Source organism: Anser cygnoides, chromosome 7, assembly GCF_040182565.1.
Source record: "Anser cygnoides isolate HZ-2024a breed goose chromosome 7, Taihu_goose_T2T_genome, whole genome shotgun sequence".
Taxonomy (NCBI): Eukaryota; Metazoa; Chordata; class Aves; order Anseriformes; family Anatidae; genus Anser; species Anser cygnoides.
In genome coordinates, this window is record NC_089879.1 from 17,260,613 (window position 1) to 17,272,819 (window position 12,207).

The 12,207-nt window shown below is 35.2% G+C and overlaps 1 protein-coding gene across 10 annotated transcripts in view; it reads left to right on the forward strand.

Annotated features, from left to right (window-relative positions):
* The window catches only part of PLCE1 (phospholipase C epsilon 1), a 157,987-nt gene that overhangs the window by 27,666 nt on the left and 118,114 nt on the right, over nucleotides 1-12,207 (forward strand). The window lies entirely within an intron of this gene.

Sequence of the window (12,207 nt, forward strand, 5' to 3'; positions counted from 1 at the left end):
TGTATAGAATGATATATGGTAGTATTGGATCACAGTGACAAATTTTGTTGCTTTGAAAAAGAAAGCATAGTATTTTCCCTGAAATTACAGGTATTTATAATCCTTCTACACTTGCAAAGAATTTAAGAAAGAAATTTCTTAAATGTTATTCAACTATTATGAATGTGCTGTTATTGCCCTAATTCTTATTTTCTTAAGATAATACAAAAAAAAAAACACAATTAGAATGAAATCATAAATGCCTGAGATATTATTGTAGAAATGACATAGCACATCTTCTGTATATTATTTTTATAAATACTAAAAGATTTTCTGTGGTGGTAGCAATGAAATAGTTGTCAGTGGGATCTATAAAAGAGGGTTTTGTCTGTTGGTACTCAAGAAGGATTAATCTGAAACATGACTACTGAGAAAGAATGGCCAGCAGGATGATCACAGCAAGAGAAACTGTTCTGAGAGGAGTAAGAGAAGAGAGGCTTCCTGAGCTTAGCACAAAAAATAGGGTGTGATTCTTCTCCATTAAAATGTGTGAATAAGGTCTAGGGAGGGGAAGACAACCATGGTAGAGGAGACTGCGGTCGGATAAGCAGCCATGCTTATAAACTGGTCCTGAATAAACTTAGGTTGAGAATTGGGAGAAGCATCTACCAATTAGTAATGAGACTCTGCAACAGCTTTCTGTAGGACGGAAATGGTAGAAAAATTAATTACTTTCTATGGTGGAACTTGTTAAATTGATGAAATGGGTTGTATGAAATTTTGTCAGTGATAACAGAAGAAGGGACTTGATAGCTCAGGAGCTCCATGACAGTTTTGCCCTCCGGTAATATTCCTCATATTCATCCAAAACCTGACACTTTTCCATTTAAATAGACAAATGAAGAGTTGTGCAAACAGGTATACACTTTTATTTATTTATTTTTTATTTATTTATTTATTTTACTAGGTGGCAAAGCTTTATGGTGCAGTTTATTCTTGTGATAGTCACTGTCCTAAATGGTGGAAAGCACGAACTTGCTGGTACAACATGTGCCCTGTATGGTGTGTGGTCACACTTCCACAAAGGAATTAAGATGAGCCACATATTTACCTAATGTGATACCTAATGTGATACCAAATGTTTGCATTTACATTATAAGCTTTTTTTTTTTTGGAGTAAAAAGGGAAAATATTTTGTAGCTGAGGTCTAGGGTAACTTCTATTTACATACATATGAAAAGGTAAGGATGCATTTAGGTTTCTTCACTGGGCATTTCCAATTTGACTTGAATTCCTTGGCTTTAATATGCTTGAATTATTCACTAGTTTACACCACTGCCATGTAATACTGAATGCATATCATCTTAGGGTTTGATGGATTTAATTAGAAGACTTCTGTGATATATAAACTAACTCAGCAATAAATGTAATACATTCTTGCTGAATAATAACTTAAATAGGAAATATTCTGTCTCTGAACAAAAGAAACAGGTACAGTGAAGCAGTCTGCATAACTCCAATTCAGAGAATGTTTTATTGTCAGAAAAAGTTTATATGTGCATATTTCTAAACTTTTTTTTCTTTCAGATGGTGGCTTCAAATATTTTCCTTCTTACCAATTGCTGTATTTGATTACTTTATGTATAATGTGCATCAAGCATTCTTAGCGTTTTTTCTGTTATTTTAGTATCATGTTATTTTTGTAATAATATGGCTGTATTTATGGCTTATATTATTAGTCTTATAGATTTTTTTTTTAACACAAACATGGAAATTAACTCAGTGGACGTGACAAATACAGACCTGTTGTCCATACACTGTGGGTTAAAATAATTCAATGAATTATGGTCATTTGTAGGAAGCTTTCATACCAATAATCAAATGAAGGATAAAGTAGTAAATGAATGTAGTAATTTGTTCTTTCTTTCCTCTTATCTCACCCTTTGAGCATGCATTCTGTTTGAAACAGCTAAATGAACAGTAGTACTGTTCTTTTGGGGGGGAAAAAGTCAGAGAAATTAAGTTTTCATAGCAGTGCTGGTGTAGCGTGGAACAATAGAGACCTTTATGTTTTAAGTAGGAAAATGTGGGTCTCATTTGTGCATATCCCTTACATAAAAATTCTAGTGCTAATAAAGGAAAGACACTGAACTCTTTCCTTGCTACTTTTTTTTTTCTTTCTCTTTGTAGGAGGGTCGAGATGAGGCTTTGAATTATATAGAAAACATGTATATATTTAATGTATTTTTAATGATTATTGTTTAGAAATATTTTATATACAGACTTAAACTCCTCTGTTCTGACCTTAATGTATGCATTGCATAAGAGTTTTTTTTTTTTTTTGAATTATTTTGAAATTTTGCATTAGTTTTTGCAGCTGTATATAGTGCAGGGTTTACCCTTATCAGGTGGATGCACGTAATATGACTGTTATAACTCTGTGAGAAATCTACTTTTCAGTGTTGAAACAGGGAATGAGTAGTAGTAGTTCATCATAAAGGTGTCCCAAATATGAAGAATTTGTTGTAGAAGCAAATACTGAGAGCACAAGTATTGGTGTCAGCTTTGCTTGGCCTGACTGCTTCTTTGGGCCACCTCAGCTGCATCATATTAGCAGTCTGCATAATCCTAAAATCCAAAGTTTCTAGAATCATTGAACCACCAGCATCTGTGAGATGTTAGCTTTGTAGTGCTGAAGTCGGCTTCTTTTTCTGTTGATACGCTGCTTTTGTGGTGGTTGCAATGCACTATGACTCAAGTATCCACGTCCACCAACGACTACGATGTTAGACTCGAGTAGCTCGCTAAGCTACCACTGGGTGATTCTTTCAAACAAGGTAGGTGACCTCAGGATCTCCAGATGACAGCTGCAACAACATAGTTGCAATCTGTAATAGCTGAATTCTGCAGCTAAGCTAATTTTGTAGGCGTCAGGGCCGTCTTTGCTGTGTCATTACATTCCTGATGCCAGTAGCTTGAGCTTTAAGAAGCAAGAATTCTGCTGGCTGTCTTAACTCTGGTCAGCTAAATGTTAGTGCAGTAGCGTCGGTAGCGCAGTAACTCTTGGTAGAACCTAACATCTAAGAACGTCAGTCATGGAAATGACATCTGTAACATGGTGTTTCACTCAGATGACTGATACAATTTTGAAAGCTTGTGAGCGTGGCCACATGAAGGCACGTGGTGATAGGAGTTGTACTAGTAAAGTTATTCTGCCAGCCTCTGTGAGTTTCCCAAGCCACAAAGCAGAAAACAAACAAACAAACAAAACCCCACCACCTTATAGGTTTTCACTTTTCAGATTTTTTAATTTGTTTTTGTAGGAAATTCAGATCTTGGTTTGCTATGATAGCATCATTCTGATATGATTATGTGGTTTTCCCACAGTTTTTTTTTTTTTCTTTCTTGTTCCATACTTAAAAGGTTGGAATTCTTTAAATGGACTCCCTCCCAGTTTGCATGCATACCTAAAATGCAGCACTGCTCTTTATACTAAAGTTTATGCTATACTCATAATTCTATAAAAGAGATAATCCACAATAATTGCAAACTATTGCACAGATTTGGGGTTTGATTTTTTTGTTTGTTTGTTTTTTGACTTTGAAATAAAATTTCTAGTCCAACATGGAAAAGAACTTACAAAAAAAATAAAATGACATGAAGCAAATAATCTGCAAGCTGTTGGGGTCCCTTCCACACTGACAATAATTTTTTCTCTGTGTATAAGGATTTTGCCTGTTACTAGTGTTGGTAGTGTTGGTATGTTTTTAAACTTAAAGGTTTATGTTCATATTCATATGTTAAAGTAGTTAGCATATATGAATGAGCTGTTTGCTATCTGGACCTGAGTTTCTTTTTTTTTTTTTTTTTTTTTCTTTCATGGGAGTTAGTCTTTTGTTTAAAGAAAAAGAAAAGTGAGCAAAATTGGCTGTTTAGAAAAAAAAAAAATTCAGGGAAGCAAAAGAGAAGCCAAATAGGCAAGAAATTATGTTTTCCTTTCAGTAAGTGCTGTAAAAATATATTGAACTTTGTTAAATGGAGCTCTATGCTTATATTTGCTTTGGGTTGAGTTACTTCAGTTTTATAGGCTAGCTTTAAAAATAGGAAATTTAGCCTCTGTCTGTAGAAGTAGTCAATGTTATTACCATAATGCGTGATAGAGTTAGAGATAAATCTCTAGATAGTTTGTGTCATTTTGTAGTTGACTTAGAGCTTTAACAATCTGGGGCCAAATGATGAACAATAAGTTTTAGCTGTGAGCACACTTAAGTATTCAGAGCCAATAGTGTGGGAGTCTTGGCAAGAGCAATGTATTATGCCTTCAGTTTTTCCACATTTTCTGACTTTCCTTCTAGTGACTGCTCACCAACTGTAAAGAAGCATGAAGATCTGTTTTAGAAAATCTCCCTGCAGCACATTAAAGTGTTCATTTTAGAGTGTTAGAGTGTTAAGGTTGGACACTGTTCTGAATTCTTTCTCAGGTGAAACTAACTTATCTCCATTACGTATATGAACTGTTGAAAAGTTTGAGTAGCTAACTCTGGTATGCTTGAATAAAAGCAGTGACATATAAAGATCACTCTGGCAAGTGAATAATTAAAATCTGAACTTAGGAGGTTTCATTTATATTTTAATTTATCCTGCAGTCTTCTGGGACATTTTTAAAAAGTTTTGTAAAATAAAATAAGCTTGGGTTGACAGTAATTGGTAGGCATATAACTTATTGTTATGAAATTTCAAGAAAACTCTATATTGTAAAATGATACTTGCCACAATATTTAAGGCATCTTCCATGAGATGTAAGGCTATATGGTTTATTTATGAAAAGCGATTTGATATCGTATGGTTATGAGCCCCTGGACACAAGGAATTTTGGCTGAAAACACAGACTGGTAACAGCTTGAAAAAGGAATAAAAATCGAACATAATCCAGCTGTCAGGTACTATCCAAAGACATACGAGCTGCAGTGTTAAGGGGCAGGAAAGCTCCGAGGGTGCTCCCACAGCAAGCAGAGCCAGTGACATCAGTGCAGCGGCTGGATCCGGGGTGACTCAGGGCAGCGAGACAGCACACAGCTTTCTGCAGGAATGTCGGAAGTGGGGCAGTGCTGGAAGCAAACATTCAGCCCTCACATTTGTAACTACATTTTTTTCTTCTAATAATTTCACTCAAAAATTGTCTCATTAAAAGCTGTTCCCTTCCTGCAAAACACGCCTCAGTGCTGTGAATTGTGTGATGGTATCCATTTTTAATATTTTGAAACTGTAACTGGATGCAGTCATTTTTGAGCTGAGATTGAAGCCTCATTTTTGAGATGCACTCATCAATCCCCTAGCTGAGAGAGGAAAATATGTTGGATTGGCTTGTGATCATTCTTACTTACCGATGTTATTCTTGTCTTCCCATTTGTATAAGATTCAGAAGAGTCTTTTCATCTCTGTAGTCATAACCGTTGCTGTACAAAGTTATGATTTCCTTAGCATAATAAATAGATTCCTACAGATAAGTGTGCCATCACAGTATGGGACGTGCAGCAGTAGCGAAAAAAAAAAAAGATTGAAATCATTTGTGGTAGGACTCTGAATAATTTAACTCCTATGAAAATAAAAGCTTTTTCTTTGTTTTTTCTTAGCATTTCCAGTAACTGTAATATTTGTTTATTTTTGCAAAAATTTGGACTTCAATTCTGTAATAAAATAATGTGAGCTTCTTTTAAGATGATTAGAGGTGATTCTTGTAGTCTCCATGATTATGGTGATTTTATTCTCCTGACACTAAAAATTGTTTTCAAGTAATCAGCAGTTTTACTTCATTAGTAAAACATGGGCAAAACAAAGGATTATTATTGACAGCACTAGTTTCATGTTACAGCAATTTTAATTCTTAGAGTTCAGGAATTGACTTCAAGTATTAGAGAATGGGTGAAATACTGGTCATATTGAAATCGATTTAAAATCTACTATTGAGGTAAACTGACTTGAAGGGAGAAAAAGAAGTATGTGGATAATGGAGCTATCGGTTTCATGGGATCCATAATTTTGTGTCAAATACTTTAAGAACAAGACATACACCAAACTTATATTAAGCAGTTGTTTTAAAACTACAGTTTTAAACAACAACAACAAAGTTGTTTATATGAATATTGAAGATGAATTGTGGAAGCTGCAATTATTAACTTGGTGTATAAAACCTCTTTCAGTACGCTTCCATTGCACATAGCTACTTACTGTTCATGTTACCACACTGCTTGGAAGCCTTTCTTCTGGATTTGGATCTGTTGTCCTTACTGTTTTACAACCCTTAAAGATCTCATCTGCTCTGCAGACTTAAAGGCACTTGTTAAGGAGTTCACTCAGGTGCTGGAGGAGACATATTGCTCCCAAGCACTTCCCTGTTGTGGCTAAATTTTCTTTTATCTCAACAAGCTTAGGTAGTTGTGCCGCACTGTAGTCTGCAGAAGAGATGTATCCTGTTTCCAGTAGTTTAAAAAACAAAAACATTTTTTTCCCCACTCATTCCAACTTTTAATATTTGGTAATTTGAGATACATGCATAAAAGTAAAGAAAAACCAAGGTTATTGTTGTTACTTTTTAATATGTAGCCAATCAACACTAAAATACTTGCAGGCTGAGTAAAGGTCTAAATGATTATTCTGAATAGTTTGTCTTTCAGCAAGAACTTAAGAAAGTATCTGAACTGTGGAGAATTGTTTTAAATATTGCTGTGAGATGGATCAAGAAAAAGGCCCCTGAGAGACAAGTCATCAATCTTTTCTGTTTTAAAATAGGAATTTATCTGAGTAACTTTGCAGACTTAAATCATCATGCTACAAACCTGGTGCAGTTATAGTCCTGACCCTGTGCGTATGTCAGCTATTTCACTCTATATAAGCACATTACAGTTGCTGTGGGAACCATACCATTGGACTTCCATTCTGTTGTTTACAGTCTGAGAATTGCACTGGGTGAGTTGTGTTTTAAATGTAAATGTATGTGTTCCTAAAGGGGAAAATATTATTTATAAACATTCAGAATGGCTCCCTGTTTTGAAATTTACTTGTATTCTGGCTCACCTACAAATCCTTTTGAAACTTACAATACAAAAGAAGGGAGAACCATAGAAGTACAATATATTCTGATACGTGAGCATTTCTTTGACATCTCAATGGTTTACCATGAGTGTAAAGGAGACTTTGGTCTCTGCTGGCACGAAGTCACCCAACAACTTGAGCTGTGTAAGTGATACATAGGGGTAACAAATGATACATCAGAGCTAACAAGTGGGAAGTATAGCATGGATCATATTTAAAATGGCAATGTATCAATTTTCTCAATTCTCCAGCAGTTCAAAAATATAAGTTTATTTTTGTTTGTTTTTGTTTTTTACTTTAACCAGCAGGTTGAACTTTCCTTTGAGCAGCAAAGTTCTTTAGGTTTTCTGATTAACAGGCATTTGTGAATCATTTCATATTAAGTTTAGCTTGCACATTGTTTCTGTGCCATTGGTTTGGGAAGACTGGAGATCCAACCTTTGTAAATGATGATAATTTTTGACTCATTTTTTAGTTTTGAACACATTTCTCATCGCACTTTAGCTCTGACCAGCTGTTTCCTGTTTTTCCTCCCAGTGGTTCAGCTATTGAGGAGATAAAATGCATCAATGGTTTGTTTCAGAGTTAAAATTACCTTTATAAAATGATGGGAGATTAAAACAAATAACCTTAACTTTTAAAGGTGTCCAACTTATGAGAAAAGTTCAGATGAAATTCAGAAGATGAAGGTTTGTTTGCTGTGTCTAGGAGATCTTTCAAAGATCACAAAGCTTTTGATACACAAGGAGCTCTTTTGATACCAGAAAATTAATCCATCATCAGAAACAGCAGGGTGAAGCTTGTGTGGGGAATTTGGGTGTGGGAGACTGAATTTTTCAGGCAGTGTCAAGGTTTTTTTTTGTTTGTTTGTTTTTTGTTTTTGTCCATATGGGAATATTTTGATTTATCTGATCTATATAATGACCTGACCATTACAACATAATTGTTTTTCCTCCCTCTCCCCTAGTTTATTAGACTGATTTGGATTGAGAAATATATTTGCTTTTGTAATTTTTTTTTTGAATTCTAGAACTGAGTTTGTACATATATTTTTCCAGAATAAAGCAGGGCAGTTCTACCAATAAAGATGGCGCAAGAGTTGGGATATTACCTTTCTATTAGAACTGGCTTGTGCAATACACTTTGTTTCTTTTTGTTTGTGGTAAAGTTGCTCTGTGTCCAGATAGCAGCTCTCTTATCCTCGCTTCAGACATCTTTCTTCAGTACCTTTAAATGAGTTATAAACACCCTTTGGTTAGTAAATGTGTTTTAGCATTTTTCCTCTTCCTTTCCATGTTTTTTTTCTTTTTTTTTTTTTCCCCATGAAGTTTACTAAACAGGGTTTAAACTTCATATTGAACAACTGAGGTGCACATGGTTGTAGTATTACACTTTTAGACTGGAATCAGCTTTCCAAAAGAACTGGTGTTCTTGGCTGAAGTTAACTGTCCATTTCATCATACTATTATAGAGAATAGTAAGTTTGTTGCTTCTTTTTTCTGTTGTACTCATCAGGAAGTCTTTATATTAAGCATTAATGATCAGATTCCTCTGATACTTCCTAATTTTAATTTCTCCAGTCTGTCATGAAACATAAGAAAAACAACAGCCAAGATGAAAGCAGATTCACAGGAAATACCCATGTGGTTGTGACTCAGTGGATCTAAGAGAACAAAAAAAAAGGAAGAAAACTTTTTCATTAAGTGAAAGAAGTGGGAACTGATTTAACAGTACAGAACAGAATTTGCTAATGAGATATAAAAGATAGTTAACTGAAAGAACTAGTGAGAAGGAGCCAGGGTTCTATGAAAAACTTGGAAGGAAAATAAAGGACACTGTTCACAAAGAGTCCTTTGAGTTTTGGGACTTTAAAAGTGTAGAGAGAAAAACAACAACAAAATCCTATTTCTAAACCTACCTTTCAAGCTAACAAGAAATAAACCTATCTAACAAGAAATAAAACTTTCACAGGTTTTCTATTGAAATAAGACCTATGTAAACTAGTGCTACTAGTGCTACTGTGATGGTAAAATACAAAGGTTATGCTTCCAAGTAGAAGTGCTAGGAAAATCAAAAGAATTTGGAGAGAGATTGTTAGTCATCATTTGATTTCTAAACCATTATGGACAGAAGCACTCTGTCAAGGGTTGGTATGACAAGGTCAAGCATGTGTGGCAAGGCTCAGTTGGGCTATTTTGCTAACTTCTTCGTTTTTTCATTATATGATACTTCATAGTGTTGCCTTTTTTATTTTTTAATTTATTTTTATTGTTTCCCCAGCAGTGTTTTTTCCTACGGAAAGGATCTGATGAAAATAATGTACTTCTCAAAAAATGGTTGTCGGTTTAAAGAATTCAATTCTGCAAGATGAGCAAATGGGTTTCAAAATATCATGTCTGAGAAAAATTAGTTTAAAATTCTTATCTGGTAAATAAACAAAATCTCTTTACAGTAAAAATAAACTTAATTTTGGAAAATTTAGAATAATAAAGATTATTAAAATACTAAGATGAGGCATATCAGAAAATTCAACACTTCAATTTGATATCTTGAGTCTCCATGCTTTCCAGAAGCTTAGACGTCCATCTCTCTCCCAGGAGGGGCAGAGATCCCAAATTCATCATGCTTATATATTACCATTATCGTGGTAACAGCAGCACTTGACATGTGTATGCAGGAAGAGTTGTTTGGCTGCTGAGGTGACATTTAAAGTATATGCACCGCAGTTTGCAAACCCATGACTGGATGCACAATTTAGTTAGATCAAATATTGTAGTTTTCAACTGAGATGAGTTTGTGCTCATGTTCTCTTGGTAAATGTTATATTGCCCTAAGTCTAAGACAGACTAGACTGTACTACTTTAATTTAATTTAATTTTTTTTGAAAATGGAAGGAAAAGTTGATGTTAAGTGTACTTTTTAAAAGAAATTAAAATGAAAAGCCCCCAAAGACCTTTATAAGTAGTGTCATCATCTTGTAGTCTAACTCCTGCCTCTGCCATCTCATCCTGTTTCCTCACCTCCCTCTCCTCTGCCATACAACCTACAGTCTAGAAAACTTTCACCTTCAGATATTAAACTGCTACCTTCTGCCCTATGGCCTTCTTGTCAGATGCACTGATTCCTTTCGACACCGTGAATAGGCTGGGGGCCTTTGAGCCCACGGTCCAATCCCGCTAAAACTTTGGTTTGCTGAAACTATGGATCTGAGTGATGTTATTACTGGGGGCTCACAAACCTTTTAGAGCTGCCATTTAATGTCCAGATTTAAAAAGGGGAAAGGAAACGATATTCCACTCATCAGCTGCTCATCTCTTAGGCTTGGAAGAAACACATCCTTGAGCTTCCGTCTGGGCTGTTTGTCCCTCTGTCAGCTTCAGCTACTCAGGAGGGGATCCCACAGCTGTATTAGGGGTCTGGAGCAGCCACAGCTGTTAAGTGAGCAGAGGTTGGATGGCACAATAAGCCTGCAGGATAGGAAAAAAGTTCAAGTTTTCTAGATGTTTATTTCTGGAAAAACAAACAAACAAACAAACAAAAACCCTTGCCACATTGCAAGGCCACAGTGTTAAGGTTTGAATATCTTCAAGACTCCTTGAGATTGGGGAGCAGCTTCCTAATGAATTGTCAAGATTACCTACCATTTGTGAGAAAATAAATAATTTATGGCAACTGCCATATAACAAGAAATAATTGATTGGAACATATTTCTGTAGAATAGATTGGTCATTATTGTCTAACACTGAAAGGCTTTTTTTTTTTTTTTTTTTTACCCCTTCTACATACTTGCCTCATTCTGAAGGCTTTTTTTTTTTTTTCTTTTTCTTCTTGCAAGAAGAAAAGTCCATAAAGTTATGACTTGTCAGGGCTTAATGCATTTTAAAAGGGAAAATTGAAACTACACTGTTTCTTTAATGTATTGGAGTGGTGTTGCCACTGAGCATCCAGCAGTCTTAATTTCTTCTTTTCTGATGTTTAACTCGCACATTGTATAAGCAAGCAAGCATTGTAAGCAAGTCGCTGAAATCTGTCTTTACTACAAAGCTTATTGAAAAACATTACTTGTTTTTCTTTATCTGCTCTTCTGTAATAAGAGGTTCTCCATATTAGTTAGTCTGTTAACACATCATCTAGCTGTTGATCCTCCAGAAGACTTAGGTAAGAATTAAGGACATAAAAGCAGTTCTGTTTTGTCTTTTCTGCCAAAAGCAAGTTCTTGCAAAAGTCAAGTAGGACTTGCTGGATCAAATGGCTCTAGGACCATGAGACTTTGTAGATCATCAGCTCAGAAATTTGCCAGTGCAAATTGCTACTGTCCAACCAGCTGTTGGCATGATGTCTAACGTGGGGTCTTAGTCATCGCCTAATACCATGGACAGGTACAAGTGATCTGACCAACATCAGTCAGTCATTGAAAGCAAGGTAGTTATGAACTATTCTTTATCAGAGTTGATCCCCCCAAAACAGGAGGGGGATGATGTGAAAAGCTTTGTAATTTTCAATATACTTTTTGGAAGGTAGAATCCACACTTTAGTGTACTATTCAAAAAAGCTACAGCTAACGTTTTTAAATACAGGCATTGAAATTGGACACTAAAGATTCATGATTAATTTACTGGAAAAACCATCATGACTTTAGAGGTGCTGGATGCCTGGTATTTTTCATATTCAGACCATGAACATTTAGGACTCTTAGGGATTTTTAGGAGGCCAATTTGAAAAAAAAAGATGGGCCTACATTCCACTGAAACACTGTCTGAAAATGTTGACCATACTTATTTCTGTTTGGCTACAATATCTGCATAACTGTCATCACTGTTTCCCAGTTAGATCTGGTTTGCATATGTGTATATGTATACACATGCACATACAAACAGATAGGTGTAAATATCCAGATCACAAGTAATTTTGAGTATGATATCTGTAACAGTAAAATCTTTGTCTTGCTGTGGTCCTTTGACAATACAACTTGTTTAATTAGAGAACTTGGACAAACTGTAGTCGTATAGTAGTATATGTTCTTCTACCATCTTTATCCTGAACCACATCTCTGCAAGGATAGTTTTGCAAGTATAACTTTCCTGGTAGAACTATATTAGCACCTCCTTGCTTGGAGAGAAAAAGCTGAGGTTTCAA